The sequence below is a fragment of the Apteryx rowi genome, unplaced genomic scaffold, assembly GCF_003343035.1.
Source record: "Apteryx rowi isolate R43461 unplaced genomic scaffold, aptRow1 scaffold_27, whole genome shotgun sequence".
Taxonomy (NCBI): Eukaryota; Metazoa; Chordata; class Aves; order Apterygiformes; family Apterygidae; genus Apteryx; species Apteryx rowi.
Window position 1 is genome coordinate 2,650,905 of NW_020449085.1, and position 7,130 is coordinate 2,658,034.

The window sequence follows — 7,130 nt, forward strand, 5'->3', positions numbered from 1 at the left end:
GGAGACACCTCCTCTTCCTGATGCTTTCCTTACCCCTGCTGCTGTCCAGCTGGGATCTGGTGAGCCCAGGCAACAGCTCATCCCATGCAGGTTCGTGCTGGCTCTCGCCACCTCCAGCTCCAGGCTGAGGATCCTGGCAGGACACATTCACGCTCATGCAGGAGGCCATATAGCAACTGTGAGAGAGCAGAGACCCCGCACCACCTCCGCAGGCTGCTCTGCCCTCGTATCGCGGGCCGGTTTCCCCAGCGCCATCCCGAATGCCCTTCTGGCCATTCCCTTCCCTTCCTGCACCCTGCTGGCCCTTTGCTCCAGGTTTCCGGGACAGGCCCCAGCTGCCCCGGTTGCACAGTAAAATGCATAACCCCATCACACAGGACCTTGTGGCCAGGAGAGGGGTTAATCTGGCAACGCTGGGCTGGAGGCAAGAGGTACCAGCTGGAGGAGGCTGCTTCTGGGGAGGGAGCAACTCTTCACATTATCTGCCAAGGAGGCAGTAGATGGGATCAACACTTATGTGCTCCCTCCTGCCCTGGCCAGACTGGAACGGGATGGTGAGCAGCACTCCAGGTCCCGAGCCCACAGCTAGGGTAGTGATGGGGGCTCTGGTCCAGAGCCAGGACCTGCAGATGCTGGTGGGGTTTTCAGAGGCACCAAAGGCAGAAGGGACCTGACTCCCAACCAAAGCCAGTGCCTAAACCTTTGGCTCCTCTGAAACCCCCATCCGGCACCACTGGGGAGCAGCGACCCCAGGCCTGAGCAGGGTGCTCCAGGCATGCGGGTGGCCCTCGCCTTGCTCGGTCTCTCTGCAGGGCCCCCAGGCCCTTGCTCTGGTCGCCACTCACTTATCATGCACATCCCCCTTCTGCTCCTGGTCCTCACGACGAGACAGCTCCAGCCACCTCTTCTCCCTCTCTAGGTGCGCCTGCATGTTCTCCATCTGCCATGGGAGAGACGGCATCAAGGGCAAACAGAGTTTTCTTCCCCAGGAAAGAGGACAGTCAGTTGCTTGGGAATTGGCCTCTAAAGGACAGGCATCCCCACATGTGAGTCTCCCCAGCAGACACAAGGCTGGCCAGGCTGCTGGGCTAAACTGGAAGACCTCAAGCTGGGCACATCTGTTTGATCTGATCCTAAGCCCAGGGTATCCCCTATGAAATGGATGGCATGAAACCAACCAGCACTTCGTTCCCCTCTCAGCCCCATGTCGGGAGGGTAGATGTCTCTTAGAAGACAGCCTCGAGGACCCCGTTTCTCAGCAGCCTTCTCTTCCTTCCTGGCTTTGGAGGAATGCCCACATACCTTTAGCTTGAGGGACAGCAGCTCGGACTTCACCCTGCTGAGATCCACCTCCTGGTCTCCCTCCATTAGCTCTTCCCTGTGCCTCCCCAGCACCCAGGGAGGCTCTCGCAGAGAAGACACCAGCTCAGCTCGCAGGTCCGGCACAAATCCACCCTGCACCCTTCGAGCCAGGTGCTGCAGGACACCATCTCCTTTTGTGCCCCACTCGGGGAGATGGGATAGCGAACGCCTCTTCCCCACGGACGGGCTCACATGATCCTCAGCACGGTCTGAGCCATTGGCACAAATGCTACCATGAAAAGGAGATCCTGGGTTTCTGTTTTCAAGAAGGGGCTGAGAAATTGGAGCCCCAATGTGGCTAATGGAGGCCGTAGCACTGGCCACAGTATTCCCCATCCACCCCCAGAGCTTCCTGGCCACCTTTGCCTGTTAAATAGGTTCTGGGTGCCCTTTGGAGACAACAAAGAGAGAGTTACAGAGACTGGCATGGCCATGGGGTCCCATTTGGGCACTATGAGTCCCAGGACCTGGCTGGTACCTACAGTCTTCCTCCCCTTTTGGGAGTTGCTTTCGGCCATGCCCAGAGCGCGGGATGTCGGGAGGGGAAGGTGGCTCGGGGTCCCCAGCTTCCCACCCAGCAGCCAGGCTGTTTGGTGCCCCCGGCCCCTTCGGGGGAGGCTAGGAAAGCTCTCCATCCAGCTCCCTCAAGCGTCCAAGGCTCCCACTTGTGAACATCCCACCCACATGGAGTTGTTTCAGCAGGAACGAGCTCCTGCAACAGAGGCATCCACAGCACCGAAACGCGGCTGGTCCTTCCAGGAGCAGACGAAACTCAACAGCCCAGGTTTGCTCCGGAGAGGCAGCAGGGCCCTCCCAGCTCCCGGCAATGCTTGGGGTCCCGTGGGTGCTTCCAGCACCTCTGGGTGGGCTACACACATCACCAAGCCCTGGGGAAGAGCCTGCTGTGACAAGGCTGTCGCTGGCCTGTTAACGCACCCCCCCCTCGCCATGTATCTCTCTTTTTAAAGATTTCTGTCCTTTCCACCAGGGTGAAGCTTTGGCGATGCTCCTGGTCCAAGGGACAGGGCCCTGCCCTGCTCCCCTGGGGCTCTGCAGCCCCGTTTTCCATCTGACCTCACCTCCCAGTCCCTGCAGAGGGGATCCCGCAGACGGGACTCGTGGATCTGCCGGTGGCGCCGTGCTGGAGACTGAGGAAGGGGACTGATGCACTGAGACATGTCTGAACAAGGCAAGGGACAGTGGTTTGAAGGCAAAGGGGAGAGGAAACACGGCTGCCGCTTTGCACCCAGCCTGCCCCCTTCACCCTCCACCCCCTTGCACCCGAATCACTGCCAGGACACCCACAAGGGCCCAAGGAGCATCATCCCACATCACCCCGCAAGCGCTCGGGGTAACCCGAGGCTGGGCAGAGCGTGGCAGTGAGGGCACGGGGAGCTCGGTGGATGCGGCAGCGGCGGGGACGTGCCAGCACGCTGCGCTGAACGGCTTGCAGGCGCCAGGAAACCCGGCCCAGGCCAGCCGCAGGGTGCACTCCAGCCGCACGCGGGCTGCACCGTGCAACAAGGCCGCGTGGAAAGGGCATTTTCGAAGCCGACGTGCTGAAGCCCTGCAGAGGACAGTCAGCACCGTTACCTCCGCCTGGAAGGGGTCCCGGGAGAGGGGTTTTATGTTGCTCCTGTGCAGCGCTGAGACAGACGGGTGCCGAGGCGCCCAGAGGTCTCTCCTCTGCCTCCCGGCATCCAGCCTGGCCCAGCTGGGAGGCCCCAAGGCAGCACCGAGCTGGTAGCACCCATCACCGCTGTATCGGGAGGGCAAAGTGGCAAAGCTGCTCTGTCTCCGGCCCGACATGGGATGCTGCTCAGCGCGGCTGGGGCTCAGGCATGTCCTGGCTGTTGCAGATCTCGCTGCACACTCCCGGGGGAATCTCCCTGCACCCGGTGCAAGAGGGAGCCGAGGGAGTCTGGTGCGTGCACGAGCCCAAGCTGCAAGACGAAAGGTTGGGGATGGCGGGTGAGAAGCCCTAGGGGCGGCTCCCCCCAGCTGTCCGTCCACGCCGTGCTGCCGGAGCCCATTCCCTCCTGCTTTGGGAAGGGGTGTGGTGGGACCAGGGTGCTGGCTGACCAGCGGGTGCCGAGTTGCCAGGTCAGGAGACAAGGAGAGCCCACCAGGAGAGACTGGCAACCCCATGGTGGATGTGGGGGTCCTGTCCCGAGGGACCCCAACCAGGACCCCGCCATGAGCAATTGGGCAGCCCAGCCGCCCCGGGTGAGCACCCACTGGCAGCGAGGGGAGTGAGGAGCCAGGCAACACAATTCAGGAGGTGCCCGAAAGAAGACGGGAGACACGTTCACAGCATTATCAGGGCCCGGGATAGGGATGGTGACAAACTGTGGCTGTCACCTGGCCCCCAGGACGTCCCGCCGGGTGCTGCGAGTGGCGCACACCTGCCCGTGGGCACCTACCTGCCGCTGGCTCGACCGGCGCCGCGGCGGGCTGAGCCTCCAGGGAGCTGGCAGCTGCCCGTCTTGGCCGCCGCAGGCAGGAAATACACTGCTGACGCTGCCAAGGCAACCTGGGTGGCAACGCCGCTCCGGGAACCCGTCGCCCCTTGCCGAGGCTGCGCCGGGCAGGCGGCTGCCAGGAGCGGGCTGGCTTGCCCTCCGTGCCAGCAGGCTCCCGCGGGCCTCCGCTGGGTTATGCACGTCCCGCAGCCCCTCGCCTGCCCGTCCCCTTCGCTCCCTCACTCGGGAACAAAAGCAAAACTGCAGCGACTGCATCCCTGCCCGAAACCGGCCTCTGCCACCCTCCAGGTGCAAAGGGCCCCCCGGACCCTGCCATGATGAAGTGACATGCCTGCAAACACCCCCAGGCGCTGGCAGAGCAGGGGAGCCAGCGCTTTCCCATGCTTCTCCTTGCGTTTCAGTATTTTCCGCATTATGCCGATGGCACTTACCACCATCCAGCTTGACACTTTGCTGCCGTAACTGCTAGGGATGATAATCTGGCGTGCAACCCTCTTCCCTCCGCTCCGGCTCCTCCAGCAGCCACCGCCTGCTGTCCTCCCCCTCCCTCTTGCTTCATGCCCCAAGCTGCCCGGCCGTCCCGCTCCTCACCCCTGCCCAAGCCTTCGCAGAGCAACGCGCTCCCAAGTACGGCCATCGCCTCTTTTTCTCATGACGCACTGGCTATCAATAGCTGCCTTCCCCTTCTACCTTTCCTCTTAGGCTCTTTCCTTATTGGTGGTGGTGTTTGCCCGCAGGGGGATGCCGGCTCCGTGGTGGGACTCCATCCTCCCCCGCAAGCCCTTGCCTTGCCAGCCCTTGCAAGGCTCGGAGATAAGGGCTGCCGAGTTTCAGGTGTTCAAAACTTTGCAAGACAAGATAAAAAACCCACAAGTGTTTGTTTTCTAAATGCACTCTGAGTCCTTCCTGTTCCTGCGTTGAGGATGTGAGCGAGCATGGCACTTAGAAGCTTTGTCTCCAACGGCAAGAACTAGAAATGTCTCTTTTTTTGTCCTGAAAGGGGCAATTCTGGTTTAACCACACGTTTCTAGGAGAGGGACCTGAGCAAAGACACGAGACCGGCAGCTGGGCAGCTCCCTCTAACAGACGGGCAGGCTGGCTCCTCCGCCAAGAGCTGCGACGGACCCCTCACAAACCAGAGCCTGGGGACCTTCGCCAGCGCCAGGGCTGGACTCCTTTCCCAGGCCATAAAATTTCCTTCCGGGCTCTTTTTGAAAGTGCTGGGAGAGTGGGATTTCAGTGAATGTGGGACAAATCCTCTCAAAGCTATTGCAAATGGGTAATAACGCGTGAATTATTAGGATCAATATTTGCAAACGTGTCCAAAGGGCAGGTGGCGAAAGGGGCATTACTGTCGGTATTGCGCATTCAAAAAGCAATTGTTTAAATCCCAAAGGCCCAAATCTATAATAAATAATCTGTGCAAAACCCCACAGGAGCCCAAATGCACGTCACCCCTTCCAAGCCTACGGGAACAGTCTTTTGTACATGCCTACAGCGCGTATCACTGCAGATCTCCCAGTTCCTCCGGAGTCAGCCCGTCTGCCCCTGTTTTCTTACGGCACAGACCTCCCAGGTGTTTCCACACCAGGCAGCCGGCAGGGGAAAAGGCCTCTCTGAGCTGCAAGCGATTATCAGTTCAGGAGATACGAAGAGGCAATTTCAGCTCAGCTTTAATGATGGGGAATCGAACGGTCTCTGCCACAGCAAAACCAGGCCCTGGGTCTTGTGTGAACTCGAGATCTTAGCAAACAAAAGGGAGGAGCAACATCTCCACGACTTCATTTGTCTGCAGAGAAGAAAGTCGAGCCAGCATCTGAGACACCTGCAGCGCAGCATCGCGCGCTCACCCTGCCGTTTGTTCTCATTCCCAACACGGAAGACATTCATGCACCGAGTTGCAGGAGACCACTTAGGATCATGACTGTACAGAGACCACATTAGCATGGCTCGAGAAGTGACGGCCCCTGCCCCTGAGATGTGGTAACGCTTCACGTGCATGTCCAGGGTAAGACGGTCCCATCACGATGGTTGAAATGATCCCGTTTTGCGTTGCATTCGCACTGGACTGGGAGCCTGCAAGTCGTCAGTAACTGCACCATGAAGGTAGGCACGTTCCTGCTAGGCCAGTCGCTGGGGTCACTGGCTACGCACTGCGTATTTTTACAGCTCACGGCCTCGTACAAAAGACCGGCCCCTTGCACATGGCCACAAGCGTGTGATGGGAAGAGACAAGGAGATGCAGAGAACCGCCGGCAGGTCGGGACCGGGGTGGGAGCCCAGGAGACGGCTGGGCAGAGAGGCCCTGATGGTGCTGGGAAGGGGCCGTGCCCTGTCCTCCACAGGAAGCCGAAAACCTGCAGCAGTCCCAACGGGTGGAAGGGGAAAGGCTCGCTCCGAGCCCAGCCTGGCGGCCAGCTTCGTCCTGGATGCCTGCCGAGGACTAACGCAGCGACACATCTTGCCGTGGTCAGCCCAGCTCCTTCCCCGGCTACGCAGCCCGGCCGGGCACGGCGGGCAGGCGAGAGCGCTCGACCCCGGCCGCGGGGAGAGGCCGAGCGCGCCCTGTGCTCCAACGGCCCCCGGAGCCCTTCCCGCACCCGAGCCGTGGCGAGGCAGGGGCAGGCCACGGTGAGGAAGACCACGGTGAGGAAAACCACAGCGAGGAAGACCACGGCAAAGAAGGCCGTGGCGATGAAGGGGCAGGCCATGGCAAGAAAGACCGTGGCGAGGAAGACCATGGTGAGGAAGACCATGGCGAGGCAGGGGCAGGCAATGGCGAGGAAGACCATGGTGAGGAAGACCACAGCAAGGAAGGCCGTGGTGAGGAAGGGGCAGGCCATGGCAAGAAAGACCACAGTGAGGAAGGCTGTGGCGAGGCAGGGGCAGGCCATGGCGAGGAAGGCTGTGGCGAGGAAGACCATGGCGAGGAAGACCACGGCGAGGCAGGCCATGGCGAGGCGGGGGCAGGCTGTGGCGAGGAAGACCACAGCGAGGAAGGCCATGGCAAGAAAGGGGCAGGCCATGGCGAGAAAGACCACAGCGAGGAAGGCTGTGGCGAGGAAGGGGCAGGCTGTGGCGAGGAAGACCACAGCGAGGAAGGCCATGGCGAGGCAGGGGCAGGCCATGGCGAGGAAGGCTGTGGCGAGGAAGACCATGGCGAGGAAGACCACGGCGAGGCAGGCCGTGGCGAGGCGGGGGCGGCCCGTGGCGGGGCCCGAGCCCCTGCTCCTCCTCCGGCGCCGGGCAGCCGCGGGGCCGCCCCGCGCTGCGGTCGCTCCCCGG